Below are 22,047 nucleotides of genomic sequence, written 5' to 3'. Positions count from 1 at the left end.
CGGATCGCTTTTCCTTTTCCTTTTGTTTCGTTTTTTCCCCCCTCTTCTCCTATCTGCTTGTCTTTTCCTGCCGACCTTTTGCTTGTTTTGGTTATTCCTTTGGACTTCTTCTATTTTGACGCCCGGGTGCTTGAGGAGGCATACTCTTGCACCCCTAGAACTCTAGTACCCGACGTCTCGAGCGAGGGGGAACCTTTTATTGTCAATCCCCCTTTCGTCGTTGAACCCGATCTCGACGGACTGACGGTTCTTAAGGTGGCGTCTGTGGGGCGTATACTCACGACGCACCCCTAGGGGGCCCCGGCATGATCGGCAATAGCTTCCTGTTGGGTGTCCTGCCTCTAATTGTCGCTCCATGGTGGGTATGGGGGCACATTCGTGGATGAATTTCTTTCTCTTCGTCTATATGTCATGGAATGTTTCTGTTGTACCCTCTCAGGCTCGTGGGGTGGGCGACCAAGCCCCCGAGTCGGCCTGTATTGGAAGACCGGGCTCTGTAGCCCCTGCTGCAGTGGGCCCCGACCTTGCTCCTCCTTTGACCATCCTGAATTCTTCCCCCAGCTCCCCTCCTTCCTCTGTGGTTGGGTCGAGCCTCAAACCCCCATTGGTGACCACTTCGTCCCCTGGTGCGGCTAAGTCTCTCGTTGTGACTACTGCACCTTTTGACCCCTCTCTCTCTGGGGGTTCTCAACGTCGTCAGCGCCACGGCCGCACTCGCTCGTTTCCTTTCTGTACTGATGCGTATCAGGCCTTATTTGGTCCTGCTTCGTGGGCCAAATACTTTGATCTCCTCCCTCTTGATTTTGCGCCTCCTGACGATTTCTCCCTCCATCGGCATCTCGTTGATTCCATGGATGCGTCTGTTACTTTCAACCCCACTCGTCTCGGTACACGTGTCATTGCTGCTCCTTCTCAGGATGCAGCTTCCCGCTTGGCTGCCTTATCCTGCATTGGCGAGATCCCTGTTCGGGTCTCGAAGAACACTCGGTTGAATGCCAGTGTTGGCACTATTCTCCTCCCGCCCCATGTTGCAACCGGTGTTCGGAATCTGCAGGACTGTCGCGATGACATTCGGCATATCCTTGATGCCCAAGGCCATTCTGTCCTCCAGGAAGACTCGTTTACTCATCCCCCTCGTGGTCGTCGCCATCAACCCCTTCGAGTTGTGAAGATCACCTTTGATGGTAGGACCCTTCCATCCTCGGTCATTCTTGCTGGTGCCAGGTGCTCTGTCCAGGAGTATATTCCTTCTCCTCGGTTTTGTAACAAGTGCTGGGGGTTTGGGCATGATGCCCTCCGCTGCTCTTGGACTGTCTCTCTCTGTCCTTTGTGTGGGGGTGAAGGTCACTCTAAGTCGGAGTGCATTTCTCCCCAAGCTCGTTGCCTCAACTGCGGTGAGGCCCATCCTACCTTCTCCCATGCCTGTATCCATTACAAGCTTGAGGCAGCCGTCCTCAACTTGAAGCACAGGGAGTGTTTATCTTTTCCTGAGGCGAGGCGCCAGGTTCGCCAGCTCCCGCCTTATGCTAACGTCTCTTATGCTCATGTGTTGCGCTCTTCCTCTCCTCGTCCTTCCCACCTTCTTCAGACTCACAACCGTTTCCGGGCCTTGGACCCTGATACGCCCACTGCCCCCTCCTCTGTTCCTTTGAGTTCTGTCCCGAAGGGTCCCCTCCTGGTCCTCTGTCTGGGGTTCCCCTTCTTTCTACCCGGTCTGTCATGTCTCCTGTGTCTTCTTCCTCGTCTCCCTCCGATCCTCCTTCCCATCCTTCTCCTCCATCTATTGACTCTCCACGCCGCCTGTCGGTGCAGGCGGATGTCCATCGCTCTCCTAACGGCCGTCGTGTGTGCTCTCGTTCTGCTTCTCCTGTTGAGACGCTGGAATCCGTTGCCCAGTACGTAGTTGCTGGGACACCGGTATCTTTATGTCAGAAGCGTAAGCCTGGCTCCTCTTCTTCCTCCTCCCCGGCGGGTAAGAAGGCTTTGCTTTCTTCCTCGGCCCACACTACTGGCTCTATCGCTCCTTTCCCTCCTATTTCAGTGGTTGCGCCCCCTGTTCCTGCTATGGAGGTTTCTTTGGCCCCTGCTTCCCTCTCGGTTGCTGCCCTTGCTGAGGTGTGCTCCCTCTTTCTACTCCCCCTCTTCCTGCTGCTGTTCTTGACTGCTCCTCTCCGTTGTCTCCTCCTCTTCCTCCTCCTCCTCCGGACCCTGCCCGCCCACCTCTGGTCTGTTCTCCCGCTTTCTTCCCTCCGTCTTTGCTCAGTTTACCCATTTCCCCTAACCCTGATCTTGCTGACCCTGATCCCGACCCTGATATTCTTTAACGTGTTATGTTGCTCTTTCGCCTTTGTTTCTTCCTTGTTCTCTGTTGTTGTCCTTTCTCTTCTCGTCGATGTCTATTCTTCAATGGAACGTTCGAGGTTATTAGGCCAATTTTCTCGAACTACATCTTCTAATATCGTGGATTTCGCCCCTTTGTGTCTGTCTCCAGGAGCCGATGCTTGGTGCTCGTCCTGATCGTTTTCGTGGCTATTCCTTTCTCTACCCCCACCCCCAGCCGTTGCAGGGGCTCCTAATTCTTCTGCTTTCTTGATTCGTGCTGATGTTCCCTTTGTCCCCTTACTTTTTCCTTCGCCTCTCCATTGTTCTGCTGCTCGTATCTTTGTGGGGAAATGTTACACAGTTTGTTCTATTTATCTCCCCCCGAGTGTCCCGCTTTCTCTTCCTGATTTGAAACACCTCCTGGACTCCTTGCCGGAGCCTGTGCTCTTGCTGGGTGATTTCAATTGTCGTCATTCTCTTTGGGGTGATGTTCTGACGAATACCCGAGGTCGCCTTCTTGAGCAGTTTATCCTCTCTTCTTCCCTGTCTCTTCTGAATTCTGGTGAGCCCACGCATTTCAACTCTCGGACTCGTACCCTTTCCTGTCTTGGTCTTTCTCTTTGCTCGTCTTCTCTTTACTTGGATTTCACGGGGCAGGTTCTTGATGACCTCCATGGCAGTGACCATTTCCCCATCCTTGTTACCTTTTTCTCTTTTCACCCTCCCCTCTCCTTCCCTAGGTGGCAGTTTGCTAAAGCGGACTGGGACCTATTTACCCTCAGTGCTGCTCTCTCTGACTTCTCCCTTCTGCCTCTCTCTCGTGCTCTTCTCCTTTTTCATGACACTGTCTTCGACGCTGCCCTCTGCTCTACTCCTCGCTCTTCCTCTCGGTGTCCGTGGAAGTGCTTTCCCTGGTGGAATGCGGACTGTGATCGGGCTGTCCGCTGTAAGCGTGCAGCCTAGAAGAGGCACCGCCGTCGGCAGACGGCCGATTCTTTTCTTTTCTTTCGGAAAGCGAGTGCGGTGGCCCGTAGGGCCATCTGTATGGCTAAGCGTGAATGTTGGGCATCTTACGTCTCCACAATTACGTCCGAAACTCCTCTGCCACAGATCTGGAAGCGTATCCGCAAGATAGCGGGTAAGTTCATTGCCGATGTTTCACCGGTCCTTCACCTCCATGGTACCCTTGTGGCGGAGCCGTTGCAGGTCGCTTCCGAACTGGGATCCCACTTTTCTTCTGTTAGCTCTGGTCTTCATCTTCCCCAATCTTTCCTTCTTCGTAAACCTGTCCTTGAGTCTCGTCCTTTAGATTTCTGCACTCGTCTTCGGCTTCCCTATAATGATCCCTTCTCTCTCTCTGAACTTCGTTCTTCCCTGGCCCTCTGCGGTTCTATGGCGGCGGGCTCCGATGGTATTCATTATGAGATGCTTTGCCATCTCCTTCTTTGCACGTCTCAGTATTTACTGAGTCTGTATAATCGGATCTGGTAGTCGTCGTCAGTCCCTGAGGACTAGCTCGATGCCGTTGTCCTCCCTGTTCGCAAACCGGGGTCTCTGGGTACTTCCCCAAAGGACTTTCACCCTATTGCCCTCACAAGTTTTGTCTGCAAACTCTTTGAACGTATGGTTAACGTTCATCTGATGTGGTTCCTGGAACACCATCACCTCCTCTCCCCTTCTCAATTTGGTTTCCGCAAGTGCCGCAGCACGACAGATGTCCTGGTGAACTTGGAGGTCTATATTCGTCCTGCTTTTGCTGCGAAGACCTCCGTTGTTGCCGTCATTTTTGACCTGGAAAAGGCTTACGACACCACTTGGCAATATCATATTCTATCTCAACTTCATTCTTTTGGCCTTTGTGGTCATCTCCCTCTCTTTCTCCGCAGCTTCCTCTCTTGTCGTTCCTTTCGGGTGCGCCTTGGTACCGCTCTCTCTGCCTCTTTTCAGCAATACGAATGTGTGTCCCAGGGTAGTGTTCTGAGCACTACTCTTTTTCTGGTTGCCCTCAATGGTCTTCTTTCCTCTCTTCCTTCAGGTGTCTTCTCCACACTCTATGTCGATGATCTTACCCTTTGTTGTCAGGGTGATGATTCGCCTCTCCTTCAGCGCCGGCTTCAACTTGCAATTGATGCCGTGTCGTCTTGGGCCACCGATCATGGCTTCAAGTTCTCTACTTCTAAGACTTATGCCATGACTTTTACTCGGAAACGGGTCGTTCTTCGTCCCTCTTTGTCACTTTATGGTCATCCCCTTGAGTACAACGATTTCGCGAAGCTTTTTGGGGTTATTCCTTGACACTCGTTTGTCTTGGTCTCCCCATATCTCTTACCTCCGTGTTGAGTGCTCAATGGCCCTTACCCTCCTTTGGGTATTGTCCCATACTTCTTGGGGTGCAGATAGGCGCACTCTCCTTGCTTTACATTCCTCTCTCGTCCTGTCTAAGCTGGATTATGGTTGCCCTGCTTACTCGTCTGCTTCTGCTTCTACTCTTCGCCGTCTTGATGCTTTGCACCATACTGGGTTGCGCCTCAGTTCTGGTGCCTTTCGTTCGACTCCTGTCCTTAGCTTGTATGTTGACACTGGCTTCCTGTCTCTCCAGGACTGCCGTGATCGCTGTCTTTGCTATCTTGCGCGGTCCTTACAACATCCTTCCTCTTGCCTCTGTAGTGCATTAACTTTTACCCCTCATGCGGTTCCTGTTCCTCTTCACCACCTCCCTCTTTCTGTCCGGTTATCTCGCCTACAGGATTCTCTTTCCGTTCGTATTTCTAATCTTTCTCCTCGTGTTGTTCCTTCTTTGCCCCCGTGGAGAGTCCCCCTTCCGCGGTTTTGTACATCCTTGACCCGCGTCACTAAAGCTTTTAACCCTCCTACGGTTCTAAAACGCCTTTTCCTTGAGCACTTTTCTTCTCCCGCTCTGTTTCTGTCTTCATCGATGGGTCTAAGTCTGCGGATGGTGTTGGCTACTCTGTTGTTTTTCCTGATCGCACTTATATGTGTCGCTTACCTCGGGAGACTAGCATCTTTACAGCGGAGCTTTATGCTGTTCTCTATGCTCTTCGTCTCCTGCTTTCTCGTTGTCAGTCTTCCTTTGTAGTTGTTGTTGACTCTCGTAGTGCCCTCATGGCTCTCGGGTACATTAATCCGGTTCATCCAGTAGTTGTCGAGATCCAGCATTGGCTGTTTCTTGTTCACAGTAAATTTAAGTCGGTTGAGTTTTGTTGGGTTCCCAGCCATATTGGTGTGTCATTAAATGAGCGTGCGGATGCTGCCGCCAAGGATGCTGTCCGCTCTTGTCCCATCTCTCGTAAAGGTATTCCATATTCCGACTTTTACTCGGTTATCCATTCCTCCATCCCTACCCGTCGGCAGGCTTCTTGGTCGTCTGTTACTAGTAACAAACTACGTACTCTCGTGTTGTGTTTTCTCGTGGCCGTCCTCTTACCACCATAACCGGCGATGGGAAACAGCTCAGGCATTGGCCATACTCGCTTAACCCATGGTCACTTGATGGAGCGCTGCCCAGCTCCTTATTGTCCTAGTTGCATTGTCTCTCTTACGGTCGTGCATGTCCTTCTTGAATGTCCTGACTTTCAGGACGGGCGTGTGTCTTGCTTTCCGACCGCCCCTCGCGGTCACCTGTCCCTCAATAGAATTCTTGGTGACTCGGATACTTTTGATATCTTTCGCCTTATGCTTTTTTGTTCTCGTATTGACATCCTTGGTGATATTTAACGCCCTCTGATTATTCTACACATTTGATGGTGCTACATAGCCTTCCCGGTTTGGTGCCTTCTTTTGATAATTACTTATTGTTCTGAATAATTTTAATTCATATTGGAACGCAGATTTATATTCCATATGAGGATGCCCAGTTCACCAGTTGCAGAGTGCTCCTGGCAGTATGGGTTCGAGTCACTTCTGGCGTGTGAGTTTTCAGTTGCATATATGCCTGGGGACCATTCAGGCTTTTTAACATTTGTGTTCCTCACATATGCCACAAAGAAGGAGGTGATTTGATAATATACTATGCCCAAGATTACCATCAGAGTGCTGGCGGGATGATGGGGAATTAGCCTCGGCTACCGTCATCTTGTGTCTGGTCATGATGGTTGAGTGGTAAAGGGGCCCTGTACACAAGTTGCAGAGGGCTCCTGTCATTTTGGGTTCGAGTCACTTCTGGGGTGTGAGTTTTCAGTTGCATATGCCTGGGGACCATTCAGACTTATTTGTATATATAAATATATATATATATATATATATATATATATATATATATATATATATATATATATATGTTATATATATATATGCTGGTGTTATATATATATATATATATATATATATATATATATATATTAGTATATTTTGGTAGCAGTCTTTCCTGTAGACATATATTATTAAATATGACCGAAAAAGTAAGATTAATAATTCTAACACGAATTTTCTCAATCTTTCGTACATTACGCTTCACTGTTGGAGGTAAATCAAAAATTAATTCTCCAAAATTCATTTTTATTTCTAGTCTGACGCGACACGGGCGCGTTTCGTAAAACTTATTACATTTTCAAAGACTTTAGTTCACAAATACACAACTGAATAGAACTTACGTATCTCAGATTTTATATCTACATTTGAGTGAGGTGGGAGGGGTGATGTGGCATTAACACAAGACAGAACACTAGGGGATATTAATAGGGTATTAAAAGTATCAACACAAGACAGAACAGAAACAATGGGTATTGAATAGAAGTGTTTGTAGAAAGCCTATTGGTCCATATTTCTTGATGCTTCTATATTGGAGCAGAGTCTTGAGGTGGGTAGAATATAGTTGTGCAATAATTGGCTGTTGATTGCTGGTGTTGACTTCTTGATGTGTAGTGCCTCGCAAACGTCAAGCCGCCTGCTATCGCTGTATCTATCGATGATTTCTGTGTTGTTTACTAGGATTTCTCTGGCGATGGTTTGGTTATGGGAAGAGATTATATGTTCCTTAATGGAGCCCTGTTGTTTATGCATCGTTAAACGCCTAGAAAGAGATGTTGTTGTCTTGCCTATATACTGGGTTTTTTGGAGCTTACAGTCCCCAAGTGGGCATTTGAAGGCATAGACGACGTTAGTCTCTTTTAAAGCGTTCTGTTTTGTGTCTGGAGAGTTTCTCATGAGTAGGCTGGCCGTTTTTCTGGTTTTATAGTAAATCGTCAGTTGTATCCTCTGATTTTTGTCTGTAGGGATAACGTTTCTATTAACAATATCTTTCAGGACCCTTTCCTCTGTTTTATGAGCTGTGGAAAAGAAGTTCCTGTAAAGTAGTCTAATAGGGGGTATAGGTGTTGTGTTAGTTGTCTCTTCGGAGGTTGCATGGCTTTTCACTTTCCTTCTTATGATGTCTTCGATGAAACCATTGGAGAAGCCGTTATTGACTAGGACCTGCCTTACCCTACAGAGTTCTTCGTCGACTTGCTTCCATTCTGAGCTGTGGCTGAGAGCACGGTCGACGTATGCGTTAACAACACTCCTCTTGTACCTGTCAGGGCAGTCGCTGTTGGCATTTAGGCACATTCCTATGTTTGTTTCCTTTGTGTAGACTGCAGTGTGGAAACCTCCGCCCTTTTCCATGACTGTTACATCTAGAAAAGGCAGCTTCCCATCCTTTTCCGTCTCGTAAGTGAAACGCAGCACGGAACTCTGCTCAAATGCCTCCTTCAGCTCCTGCAGATGTCTGACATCAGGTACCTGTGTAAAAATGTCGTCAACATACCTGCAGTATATGGCCGGTTTCAAGTTCATGTCGACTAAGACTTTTTGCTCGATGGTACCCATGTAGAAGTTTGCAAACAGGACACCTAGGGGAGAACCCATGGCGACCCCATCTACTTGCTTATACATGTGTCCATCCGGGCTCAAGAAGGGTGCCTCTTTAGTACAAGCTTGGAGTAGTTTCCTCAGAATACTTTCTGGCATGTCAAGAGGAGTACAGGCTGGATCACGATACACTCTGTCGGCTATCATTCCGATTGTCTCGTCCACAGGTACGTTGGTAAACAGCGATTCTACGTCCAACGAGGCTCTTATCCCTGTGGCCCGTGCGCCTCGCAGTAAGTCCACAAATTCTTTGGAGACTTCAGGCTGAAGGCGCAAGGAACATAAGGAGTCAGCAGGCCGTTGAGTCGCTTCGCCAGTCTGTACGTGGGTGTGGGTATCTGGCTAATGATTGGCCGAAGTGGGTTTCCAGGCTTGTGCGTCTTGACATTTCCATACGCATATCCAGGTTTATATTCCCCAATGATCTTTGGCAGGTGGAGTCCGGATTTCTTGGCGTTCACAGTTTCGATCAGTTTGTTGACCTTTGCTTTTAATTCGGCTGTAGTGTCCTTCGTTACCCTTTGGAACTTAGTTTGGTCAGAGAGTATGGTGTTCATTTTCGCCAGATATTCGTCTTTTTTAAGAATGACATATATTGGCGACTTGTCACCTCTCCTGACAACTATCTCCTTGTTCTCACGAAGGCTTTTAGCTGCCGCTTTAAGCTCGTGGGACAGTATGGTGCTTCTGTAGTTGCCTCGATTCTTTCCTCCTTCTGCAATAAGTTCTGCTTGTAAGGTATCTTTGGTAGTGACCTTCTTTTGTGTCTCGAGGTCGAATATGTCGTCCAACAGAATTTCCAACTCTACTTTCCGGGCCATTTCACTCGGTCTGGACATAACATGACAGTTTATGCCCAGATTTAGGAGAGTGAAATGGCCCGGAAAGTAGAGTTGGAAATTCTGTTGGACGACATATTCGACCTCGAGACACAAAAGAAGGTCACTACCAAAGATACCTTACAAGCAGAACTTATTGCAGAAGGAGGAAAGAATCGAGGCAACTACAGAAGCACCATACTGTCCCCCGAGCTTAAAGCGGCAGCTAAAAGCCTTCGTGAGAACAAGGAGATAGTTGTCAGGAGAGGTGACAAGTCGCCAATATATGTCATTCTTAAAAAAGACGAATATCTGGCGAAAATGAACATCATACTCTCTGACCAAACTAAGTTCCAAAGGGTAACGATGGACACTACAGCCGAATTAAAAGCAAAGGTCAACAAACTGATCGAAACTGTGAACGCCAAGAAATCCGGACACCACCTGCCAAAGATCATTGGGGAATATAAACCTGGATATGCGTATGGAAATGTCAAGACGCACAAGCCTGGAAACCCACTTCGGCCAATCATTAGCCAGATACCCACACCCACGTACAGACTGGCGAAGCGACTCAACGGCCTGCTGACTCCTTATGTTCCTTGCGCCTTCAGCCTGAAGTCTCCAAAGGAATTTGTGGACTTACTGCGGGGCGCACGGGCCACAGGGATAAGAGCCTCGTTGGACGTAGAATCGCTGTTTACCAACGTACCTGTGGACGAGACAATCGGAATGATAGCCGACAGAGTGTATCGTGATCCAGCCTGTACTCCTCTTGACATGCCAGAAAGTATTCTGAGGAAACTACTCCAAGCTTGTACTAAAGAGGCACCCTTCTTGAGCCCGGATGGACACATGTATAAGCAAGTAGATGGGGTCGCCATGGGTTCTCCCCTAGGTGTCCTGTTTGCAAACTTCTACATGGGTACCATCGAGCAAAAAGTCTTAGTCGACATGAACTTGAAACCGGCCATATACTGCAGGTATGTTGACGACATTTTTACACAGGTACCTGATGTCAGACATCTGCAGGAGCTGAAGGAGGCATTTGAGCAGAGTTCCGTGCTCCGTTTCACTTACGAGACGGAAAAGGATGGGAAGCTGCCTTTTCTAGATGTAACAGTCATGGAAAAGGGCGGAGGTTTCCACACTGCAGTCTACACAAAGGAAACAAACATAGGAATGTGCCTAAATGCCAACAGCGACTGCCCTGACAGGTACAAGAGGAGTGTTGTTAACGCATACGTCGACCGTGCTCTCAGCCACAGCTCAGAATGGAAGCAAGTCGACGAAGAACTCTGTAGGGTAAGGCAGGTCCTAGTCAATAACGGCTTCTCCAATGGTTTCATCGAAGACATCATAAGAAGGAAAGTGAAAAGCCATGCAACCTCCGAAGAGACAACTAACACAACACCTATACCCCCTATTAGACTATTTTACAGGAACTTCTTTTCCACAGCTCATAAAACAGAGGAAAGGGTCCTGAAAGATATTGTTAATAGAAACGTTATCCCTACAGACAAAAATCAGAGGATACAACTGACGATTTACTATAAAACCAGAAAAACGGCCAGCCTACTCATGAGAAACTCTCCAGACACAAAACAGAACGCTTTAAAAGAGACTAACGTCGTCTATGCCTTCAAATGCCCACTTGGGGACTGTAAGCTCCAAAAAACCCAGTATATAGGCAAGACAACAACATCTCTTTCTAGGCGTTTAACGATGCATAAACAACAGGGCTCCATTAAGGAACATATAATCTCTTCCCATAACCAAACCATCGCCAGAGAAATCCTAGTAAACAACACAGAAATCATCGATAGATACAGCGATAGTAGGCGGCTTGACGTTTGCGAGGCACTACACATCAAGAAGTCAACACCAGCAATCAACAGCCAATTATTGCACAACTATATTCTACCCACCTCAAGACTCCGCTCCAATATAGAAGCATCAAGAAATATGGACCAATAGGCTTTCTACAAACACTTCTATTCAATACCCATTGTTTCTGTTCTGTCTTGTGTTGATACTTTTAATACCCTATTAATATCCCCTAGTGTTCTGTCTTGTGTTAATGCCACATCACCCTTCCCACCTCACTCAAATGTAATGCCACATCACCCTTCCCACCTCACTCAAATGTAGATATAAAATCAGGGAAACGCAAGTTCTAATCAGTTGTGTATTTGTGAAGTCTTTGAAAATGTAATACGTTTTACGAAACGCGCCCGTGTCGCGTCAGACTAGAAATAAAAATGAATTTTGGAGAAGTGATTTTTGATTTACCTCCAACAGTGAAGCGTAATGTACGAAAGATTGAGAAAATTCGTGTTAGAATTATTAATCTTACTTTTTCGGTCATATTTAATAATATATATATATATATATATATATATATATATATATATATATATATATATATATATATATATATATATATATATATATATATATATATATATATATATATATATATATATATATATATATATATATATATATATATATATATATATATATATATATATATATATATATATATATATATATATATATATATATATATATATATATATATATAGGGGTATATATATATACCAGCCATGCCGAAAGCCAAGAAACAATCCAGTTGGGACAGCCCCATTGTAGACAAAGAAGCCACAGCTTGGCTGGAGGCAGCAACAACCCCCAGGGATCGTGCACGCCTCACAGCTGTGCAGGCTTCCCATGCAGGGGACTTCCTTTTGGCAGTCCCCATGTCTGCGACAGGCACACGTCTTGATCCGCAGGAGCCCCGTATTGCAGTCGCTCTCCGCCTTGCTTGCCCTTTCCACACTGTTCACAGGTGTATTTGCAGCTAGGCAGATGCTGACGAATATGCACCACTGTGGAAAATCGGGTGGTTGGCCCACTAGACACGACGAAGTCAATGACATCATTAAAAGAAGCCTTGCCTCTGCTCAGTGTCCAGCGGAGAGAGAGCACCCAACCTACTGAACCGTGACTTTGTTAGCTTTGCCGGCCGACCAGACGGAATCACACTGCGTCCGTGGAAGGTTGGCAGACAGTTGGCATGGGACTATACTTGCGTATCCACGCTGGCAACGACATACATCACCCTCTCTGCCGGCACAGCAGAAGACACAGTGACACACAGAGGAAGACAAAAGTCTGTCAAGTACAGGCAATTAGATCATCGGTACAACTTCGTCCCAATAGGGTCTGAGACCCTAGGCCCATGGGGTGAGAGTGCAAGAAGGTTTCTTAAGGGTCTTGGTTCCAAGCTCATTGACACCACAAGAGACCCTAGAGTGGCAAGTTTTCTCTTTCAGCACCTCAGTGTCGTGATCTAGAGGAGGAATGCCCGCTGCATCCTCGGTTCCTGCCGGCGTTGGAGGAGTTCGAGGATATCTACAGTATCTAGGAAGCGAACTTTTTCTTGTGTCCTCTTAATGTTCATTTTTTGTATAAAATCAGATATGTAACTGTATAATATTGCATAAGAAAGCGTACACCATAATAAATAAAGGGGGGTGGTAGGAGAAGCGAACACTCTTTCGTATTCAGAGATAAATGGCAAGTTTTCCCTGAATACTCTGTGCTCCCTTCTCTGAGGCTGTGGGTCCCTATAATTGCACTAGAGGTGGTACCCCCTATATATATATATGTCGTACCAAATAGCCAGAACGCACTTCTCAGCCTACTATTCAAGGCCCGATTTGCCTAATAAGCCAAGTTTTCATGAATTAATGTTTTTTCGTCTACCTAACCTACCTAACCTAACCTAACCTAGCTTTTTTTGGCTACCTAACCTAACCTTACCTATAAATATAGGTTAGGTTAGGTTAGGTAGGGTTGGTTAGGTTCGGTCATATATCTACGTTAATTTTAACTCCAATAAAAAAAAATGACCTCACACATAGAGAAAAGGGTTGCTTTATCATTTCATAAGAAAAAAATTATAGTAAATATATTAATTCAGGAAAACTTGGCTTATTAGGCAAATCGGGCCTTGAATAGTAGGCTGAGAAGTGAGTTCTGGCTACTAGGTACGACATATATATATATATATATATATATATATATATATATATATATATATATATATATATATATATATATATATATATATATATATATATATATATATATATAATATATATATATATATTATTAAATATGACCGAAAAAGTAAGATTAATAATTCTAACACGAATTTTCTCAATCTTTCGTACATTTCTTTTCACTGTTGGTGGTAATTCAAAAATCAATTCTCCAAAATTCATTTTTATTTCTAGTCTGACGCGACACTTGAGTGCGTTTCGTAAAACTTATTACATTTTCAAAGACTTTAGTTACACATACACAACTGAATAGAACTTACACATCTCCGATTTGTTTATATCTACATTGGAGTGAGGTGGATGGGGTGAGGTTGTATTTAATAGGGTATTAAATTCATCAACACAAGACAGAACACGAAACAATGGGTATTGAATAGAAGTGATTGTAGAAAGCCTATTGGTCCATATTTCTTGATGCTTCTATATTGGAGCGAAGTCTTGAGGTGGGTAGAATATAGTTGTGCATTAATTGGCTGTTGATTGCTGGTGTTGACTTTTTGATGTGTAGTGCCTCGCAAACGTCAAGCCGTCTGCTATCGCTGTATCTATCGATGATTTCTGTGTTGTGTACTAGGATTTCTCTGGCGATGGTTTGGTTGTGGGAAGAGATTATATGTTCCTTAATGGAGCCCTGTTGCTTATGCATCGTTAAACGCCTAGAAAGAAATGTTGTTGTCTTGACTATATACTGGGTTTTTTGGAGCTTACAATCCCCAAGAGGGCATTTGAAGGCATAGACGACGTTGGCCTCTTTTAAAACGTTCTGCTTTGTGTCTGGAGAGTTTCTCATGAGTAGGCTGGCCGTTTTTCTGGTTTTATAGTAAATCGTCAGTTGTATCCTCTGATTTTTGTCTGTAGGGATAACGTTTCTATTAACAATATCTTTCAGGACCCTTTCCTCCGTTTTATGAGCTGTTGAAAAGAAATTCCTGTAAAATAGTCTAATAGGGGGTATAGGTGTTGTGTTAGTTGTCTCTTCAGAGGTTGCATGGCGTTTCACTTTCCTTCTTATGATGTCTTCGACGAAACCATTGGAGAAGCCGTTGTTGACTAGGACCTGCCTTACCCTACAGAGATCTTCGTCGACTTGCTTCCATTCTGAGCTGTGGCTGAGAGCACGGTCGACATATGCGTTAACAACACTCCTCTTGTACCTGTCTGGGCAGTCGCTGTTGGCATTTAGGCACATTCCTATGTTCGTTTCCTTAGTGTAGACTGCAGTGTGGAAACCTCCGCTCTTTTCCATGACTGTTACATCTAGAAAGGTTACATCTAGACTGTTACATTTACATTTTGAATTCCACCAACAGTGAAAAGAAATGTACGAAAGATTGAAAAAATTCGTGTTAGAATTATTAATCTTACTTTTTCGGTCATATTTAATAATATATGTCTACAGGAAAGACTGCTACCAAAATATACTAATATATATATATATATATATATATATATATATATATATATATATATATATATATATATATATATATATATATATATATATATATATATATATATATATATATATATATATATATATATGGCACAACACCTGCTCGAATAGCCACTGCTTTATTCCAGATTCTCATCACAATATGTGTGTGTGTGTGTGTGTGTGTGTCTGTGTTTGTTTGTGTATATGTATGTATATATATATATATATATATATATATATATATATATATATATATATATATATATATATATATATATATATATAACTGAAAACTCACACCCCAGAAGTGACTCGAACCCATACTCCCAGAAGCAACGCATCTGGTATGTACAAGACGCCTTAATCCACTTGACCATCACGACCGGACAAAATGAGGTGATAGCCGAGGCTATATGAACCACCCCACCGCCGGCACTCGGATAGTTATCTTGGGCATAGCATTTTACCAAATCACCTCATTCTTTGGGGCACACGTGAGGAACACAAATGCGAACAAGCCTGAATGGTCCCCAGGACATATGCAACTGAAAACTCACACCCCAGAAGTGACTCGAACCCATACTCCCAGAAGCAACGCATCTGGTATGTACAAGACGCCTTAATCCACTTGACCATCACGACCGGACAAAATGAGGTGATAGCCGAGGCTATATGAACCACCCCACCGCCGGCACTCGGATAGTTATCTTGGGCATAGCATTTTACCAAATCACCTCATTCTTTGGGGCACACGTGAGGAACACAAATGCGAAGGGGAATAAAAGGGGGAATAATAAAATAAAAGGGGAATGGGGAGGGAAACTAGAAACACCTACTTCAACCTATCCTCCGATGAGAGTTGAGTTGTAGCTCCTGGTCCTCGTGACGGGAACGCCCCCACACACACGTTGTCGTGTCCTACCGGAACCGCTCGTCGTCCCACCGTTTAGCGCGTCGTCTCCGTGCCTTCTTCCCTGCAGGTCCGTGCTCCTTCTCGACTTCTGGTAGGGTTGGAGTCGGTCTCCTGGCCGTCGTCTTCTCCCAGCAACGGCTGCCGCCTACGTCTCAGCTGCAGTCGTCCGGATTCCCCAATTAGTCCTCTTCTTCCTCTGCTACCCAGTGGCTCTGTCAGCCACTACGCCGTCACGAATGGGTGAACTGCCTCAGACGTCGCCTACGTCACTGCACAGACTTCACTTCTTCTTGCACAGTACCTGACTGGCGCACTTGTTGCTCAATAACCGTCGATTCCCTCTCTGGTTCAACACATGAACTAGGGAAGACCTCACAGAGTACTGGCAGACTTCAGGTGACGCGTAAATCCACGGGAGCGGGAAACAACTGTGAAACTGACAGGACCAATCGTCGCACATCCAACCTCCTTGACGTGTCGTGTCTGACTGCTGGCGCCAGTGCGGCACGCTGCCCGGACCCCCTTCCTTCGTGACGTCACTTTTGCCACGGGAGGTATTCATTGGCTCTCGGTGCCACATTGCTGTCGGTGACCAATCCGGTGTCACTGACGTCACACCGTTTTGGCGGGGAAACAGGAGAGCCAGCGCCATCTTGGCTTCCTAAAGGGCCTAAACCACAGGCCAAAATATTACTGTTTCACAAATTTCTCGGCTCTCCGAGATCACTCCACTCTCCCACATATATCAAATTGAAGCCTGTGACGTAGAGAACGCTTGGGAAAAGTGGACATGACTCTTACTGCAGGCGTGGGAGAAATATAAGGGAGGGAACACCGTCACATACCCCTCCCCTTAAAATAAGAGTCATGTCTGGTTAGTGTATGCGGGATAGGGCATCCGCTACTACGTTGTCCTTCCCCTTGATGTGCTTGATTTCCAGCCGGTATTCTTGAAGTAACAACGCCCACCTCGTCAGACGTTGGTTGGAGTTCTTCATCTTGTATAAAAATGTGAGAGGGTTGTGATCTGTGAATACCAGAACAGGTCTCGCCCCTCCTCCCACGTACACATCAAAGTGCTTCAGGGCCATAACTAGCGCCAATGCCTCCTTCTCAACGGTGCTGTAGGCCCGCTGGTATTTTACAAACTTCTTCGAGTAGAACGCTACAGGCCTATGTACTTCACTCCTTTCTTGAGCCAACATGGCCCCTATTCCAACGTCGCTGGCGTCGACGTACAGGATAAATCCGGCTGAAAAATCTGGAGATATTAATACCGGGGCCTCCGTCGACAATTTCTTGGTCTTTTCAAAAGACTCTTGGCAGGCCTCTCCCCATCTCCATCTTACATTCTTGGAGAGTAGCTCGGTTAGGGGATGCGCTACCGTGGAGAAATTCCGGCAGAACCCACGATAGTACCCTATCATTCCGAGGTACCTTAGCAACTCCTTACGCGTCTTGGGCACGGGGTATTCCTTTATGGCTGATACTTTGTTATCAACAGGAGTGACTTCACCTTGGCCGATGACAAAACCGAGGTACTCTAAGTGAGCTTTCCCAAACTCACTCTTGGCCAAATTTACAGTCAAGTTAACCTCCTCTAGCCTTCTGAATAATTCCCCAAGTCTCTCCAGATGCGTCTTCCAATCGTCGGCGTACACGACGATGTCATCAATGTAAACCGTGCAGCCTGCGGCACCCCTTAACAGTTCGTTCATCATTCGCTGGAAGCAGCTGCCGCTGTTTTTCATACCAAAGGGCAACACCTTGTACTGGTACAGCCCGTCAGGAGTTGCGAAAGCTGATATCTTTCTGGCCTCAGGAGTCAAGGAGATCTGGTAGTACCCCTTGAGAAGATCGACCTTGGATACGTACCGTGCACTGCCCACCTGGTCAATGCAATCACTCACTCTTGGCATGGGGTGAGAATCTGCCACTGTGATGGAGTTCACCCTCCTGTAATCTGTACAAAAGCGGTATGTTCCGTCGCTTTTCCTCACCAACAAGCGTGGGGAACTCCACTCACTTTTACTGGGCTCCGCAAGGTCGTTCTCAAGGAGGTACTCCACCTCCTTTCTCATCAGCTCTCGCTTCTCTGGGCTCACCCTATACGCGCTCTGTTTGACGGGCCTGGCGTCCCTCACCTCCACCTCGTGCGTCACACTCCTGTGTCGTCGGGGCACGTCGGTGAAGAGGGAGGCATTCTCTCTCAGTAGGTTCGTCAGGTCCGCTCTCTGTTGCCCTTCCAGATGTAACAGCTTGTCCTTGATGTTTGCCAGACTCTCAGTGTTGGTGAGACGGGTGCCATCCGCCCTGGACCACTTTCCTTCCTCCTCCGGGAGTTCTTGGTCCACCTGTACGCACAGAACTGTCTTCTGCTGGGGTTCTCGGGTCATCGTTCCTTCCTGCCTGGCGGCTCCTCCTTCCACAGTGAAGAAAGGCTTCAGGCGGTCCACGTGACACACCTGTTTCTTTCGGGGTCTGTCCGGCTTCCCAATTTCGTACGACACTGGACCCAACCGTCGCAGCACTTGGTATGGTCCCTTGAACCGCGACTCGGTCATCCTACCTTTACCTGGCAACAAAACCATCACTCGGGATCCGACCTGGAAATCCCTCTGCGTAGCTCTCTTGTCGTACCACTCCGACATCTTACGCTGTGCCTCCTTCAGGTGTTTCCCAGCTAGTTCCTTCGCTAGGGTGAGACGTTCTTTGAACTTCTGGACATATTCATTCACCGTTCCCACGGTCGCTCCTGGTGTCCATCGTTCCCTCAGCATGGATAGCATGGCACATATAATATAGATAAATGGAAAGTAAGCCTTCTCAGGACCCACACGTCCTCCTTTGGCCTCACTAATCAATTCGGGGAACTCCTCCTGCTGCAACTCTCCGAGACGAGTGCGGTCTACCCCTAGAGAACTGGTGAGGGTCACCGGCAACTCACCATTCGGGCTGTCTTCGCCCTCCGCTCGTTCTCCGGGTCCTACGAAGAGGTGATCTGTTCCCAGGCTGTCGGACGTCTCCTCAGCCCCATCAGATCCACAACCTCCTTGTTCTTCACACTGTCTCGGCATCACAGCACAAAATGGGAACGCCACCGGTGCGATTCCCTTCTCGCCCCCTCAGGCGTCTAACTCTCCGCCTGTCTCCTTGTATTGTTGCAGGCACTCTTCGCCTTTCACGAGATTCGGAAGGACATATCCTCCACACGCGTCATTTCCCAAGATGACCTGCGCCTCCATCTTGGGCATTGATGTACAGACTCCCACCACTAGGGTCTGGCAGCCATAATCGGAATCCAAAGTTACCTGGTGTAGGGGCACCTTCACTGGGCCTCCCACAGTGGTCACACTTGCCACCCCCCACACTGGTATTCTCGTAACCCTCAGGGAACAGGGTTTCACTTACCAGGGTAAAATCGGCCCCAGTGTCTCTTAAGATCTTCACGGGGATGGGTCTGCGTCCCCCATCCTTACGGTTCCTTGACACACGAATGGGTGAACTTTCTTCTCCCCACTCAGCACGGGTTCATCCCGCACTCTCTCGGCCCTCTGGTCCTCGAACCTCACTAAAGCAATGTGTCCCCGCTGCTTAGGGCGTCTGCATTCCCGCGCGACGTGTCCGATTATTCCGCAGTTGTAGCAGCGGACCCTCGGCGGAGACCATCCGCCACCGCTCGCCTTAGCACTGCCTTCAGAGGCCGTCGCTCCCTGTGTCTTTCTCGCCCCACTTGTCGTTTTCTTCGTTGCAGTAACAGCTCCCGAGCTTTCAGCTTGGTTCTTCTCTATCGGCTCTACAGCACCTTTTGTTCCTCTGTCGTCCCATCTCGAGAGGTGGGACTTGGGAGAACTCGCTTCTGTCCTCCATCCATCCGTCCTCCTATAATTCCTACTGCTTCCGGAGTACACGGGTGATCGGTGCTGTCCCTCTCGGCTTGGGCGTAGTGCTTCCTCTAACATGTCGGCTCGGTCGGCTGCGGCCCTTAGATCCTTTATGTCCGCCTCCTTTACCCTCACCCAGATCTCAGGAGAGAGCACGGACATAAACTTTTCCAAGACCATTAGTTCCTTGACCTCTTCGACCGACCTCGCTCCTTCAGAGTCCAGCCACTTAAGGAACTTTCTTTCCATGTGCCTCGCCGTCTCCGCATAAGACTTTCCTGGTGAACGGGTACATTCCCTAAACCCCTTTCTGTAACGCTCCGGCGTGAGCTTGAAGGAATGGAGCACAGCTCTTTTCACCGAATCGTAGTTGGTGCATTCCTGGAAGTCGAGCATAGTGTAGGCTTCACGAGCTTCACCTGTGAGCCTCCCTTGAACCAGCTCCGCCCACTCCGCCCTCGGCCACCTCTTCAGAGCAGCAACCCTTTCAAAGTGATCGAAGAAACATTCGGCTTCATCAGGCACAAAGACCGGCAAATCTCGTTCCCTCACTCGTCGGTCTTCCTGTTGCGGCGGAGCAGGTGCACCTAGTCCTAGTTCAGCTCGCTTCAGCTCCACCTCCTTGTTGGCTTCTATTTCCAGTTGTCTCATTCTAGCTTCTTGCTCCTCACGCTTCAGCTGTGCTTCTGCTTCTCGCTCTTCTTTGCGCTGCTGTGCTTCTCGCTCTTCTTTGCTCTGCTGTGCTTCTCGCTCTTCTCTGCGCTGCTGTGCTTCTGCTTCTCGCTCTTCTTTGCGCTGCTGTGCTTCTCGCTCTTCTCTGCGCTGCTGTGCTTCTGCTTCTCGCTCTTCTTTGCGCTGCTGTGCTTCTCGCTCTTCTCTGCGCTGCTGTGCTTCCAGCTACAACTTCATTATTTCCAGCTTAACGCTGTGCCTGCTGCCGCTGGATCCCCTGCTGCTTCCACCAATGCTCAGGTGTTCTCCCACACTGACAGGTGTTTGGGGCCGTTCTTCCCCCAAAGCTTCGTCTCGTGCCCTGAGCTGAGCCATTATCTCTAGTCTTCTTTCACCAACTCTGGCAGATCTCAGCTTTATTCCAAAATGATCCGCTATTGTCTGTAACTGTGCCTTGGTGCACTCCTCCAGCACCTGTTCATCTCTAGTGTCAATAAACCTTGTTACCTTATCATCCTCCATCTTGTGCTATGAGTGATAACCTGCACCTGATCTCTAACACCACTGCCAAGTACCACCACTGCAACCTTTACTTCGATCGAAATCCTGGCAAGGTCGCCAATGTCGGGGTTCTCAGTTCTCTCTCTTTACTCGGTGAGCAACAGTTATTCTCAAGGTCACTCACCGTAGCCCTGCGGGTCTTCACTCTAATCCTCTCGGCGCCACTGCATGCCAGGAGAGTATCCCAGTCAATCCCAACCGGCCTTCTGATTGAGAAGAAGTGGGAACACACTTCTTGTTCACTTAACTGTTGTGTGGCCTGCCCCGACAATAGGGCTTTACTATTAACCACAAGGTCGGCAACTGGTGTTTTCGGTGTCCAGTAACACCTCAGTGGACTGGTTGAATTGTGGTAGCCTTGGCAAGGTCACACCCAATAGATCAGGAGATCAGGCAGGTACTTACTCTTATCACTCTTTGCTTTCCAGTATAATATAGCCACAAGATCAATGGAGGGGATGATATAAACACAAAAGTAATTTTGTATTTTACTTAAAATGCATGAAAGATGTCACAAGGTCATATCAATAAATAAATCAGCTGATCTTGGCTGTAGCCGGTCGTTCCCACGAATATTATGCACTCACTAAGTGGCAACACCTCCCCCTCTCGTCAATGTCAAGAACAGCTGAGCGCCTGGCTCCGCGCGAAAGCTTATTGCTTGTTTTCTAGATTCACGCGCGCTGTTTCTTTAAGTTCTCCAATAATACTAGAAACACGCACACTCGATATTGGCAACAATAGCACGTATTACTTAGTTACACTATACTCGGGCTCAAATAGTCGTTTCTACAATCAATGCGACAATGACTCACTGTAATGGTTTTAACTGCCCTTCATTCAATGATATATTATGAAGTATTTAACACTGGAGTTTTCAGTACTTTCTCTCGTGGGCGATAACTCAATAATTCACTGTACTCACAAATGATTAATCACTGCATGAACATAGACATATATAGTGTATATAGATCAGACATCAATACATGGTACATAAATAGTTTCTGGGACATAGCCTAACTTCCAAATACTGGCATAATATTATATATAATTTATCACTATATGTCCTCATCAAAGTCTCTATAAAGATATACAAAACACAGTAAATTTATCACTTGTTCCGGGTGCCTGTACACACCAATAATAAACATGAAAATTATAAGTACTCTTGATAGTACTATCCTGCACACTGGCACTTTATTGTGACATGGGTGAGACTTGCTCACGACATATAAAATCCTCAGGCTAGATAATATAGCCGAATAATATAGCTAACTAAAGGGGAATGGGGAGGGAAACTAGAAACACCTACTTCAACCTATCCTCCAATGAGAGTTGAGTTGTAGCTCCTGGTCCTCGTGTCGGGAACGCCCCCACACACACGTTGTCGTGTCCTACCGGAACCGCTCGTCGTCCCACCGTTTAGCGCGTCGTCTCCGTGCCTTCT

General features: G+C 47.0%; 1 protein-coding gene across 1 annotated transcript in view; it reads left to right on the top strand.

The window, feature by feature from the left end:
* The window catches only part of LOC123774836 (uncharacterized), a 598,107-nt gene that overhangs the window by 68,198 nt on the left and 507,862 nt on the right, over positions 1-22,047 (top strand). The window lies entirely within an intron of this gene.

Source organism: Procambarus clarkii, chromosome 84 (genome assembly GCF_040958095.1).
Source record: "Procambarus clarkii isolate CNS0578487 chromosome 84, FALCON_Pclarkii_2.0, whole genome shotgun sequence".
NCBI classification, from domain to species: domain Eukaryota; kingdom Metazoa; phylum Arthropoda; class Malacostraca; order Decapoda; family Cambaridae; genus Procambarus; species Procambarus clarkii.
This window is presented reverse-complemented; position numbering and strand designations above follow the sequence as displayed.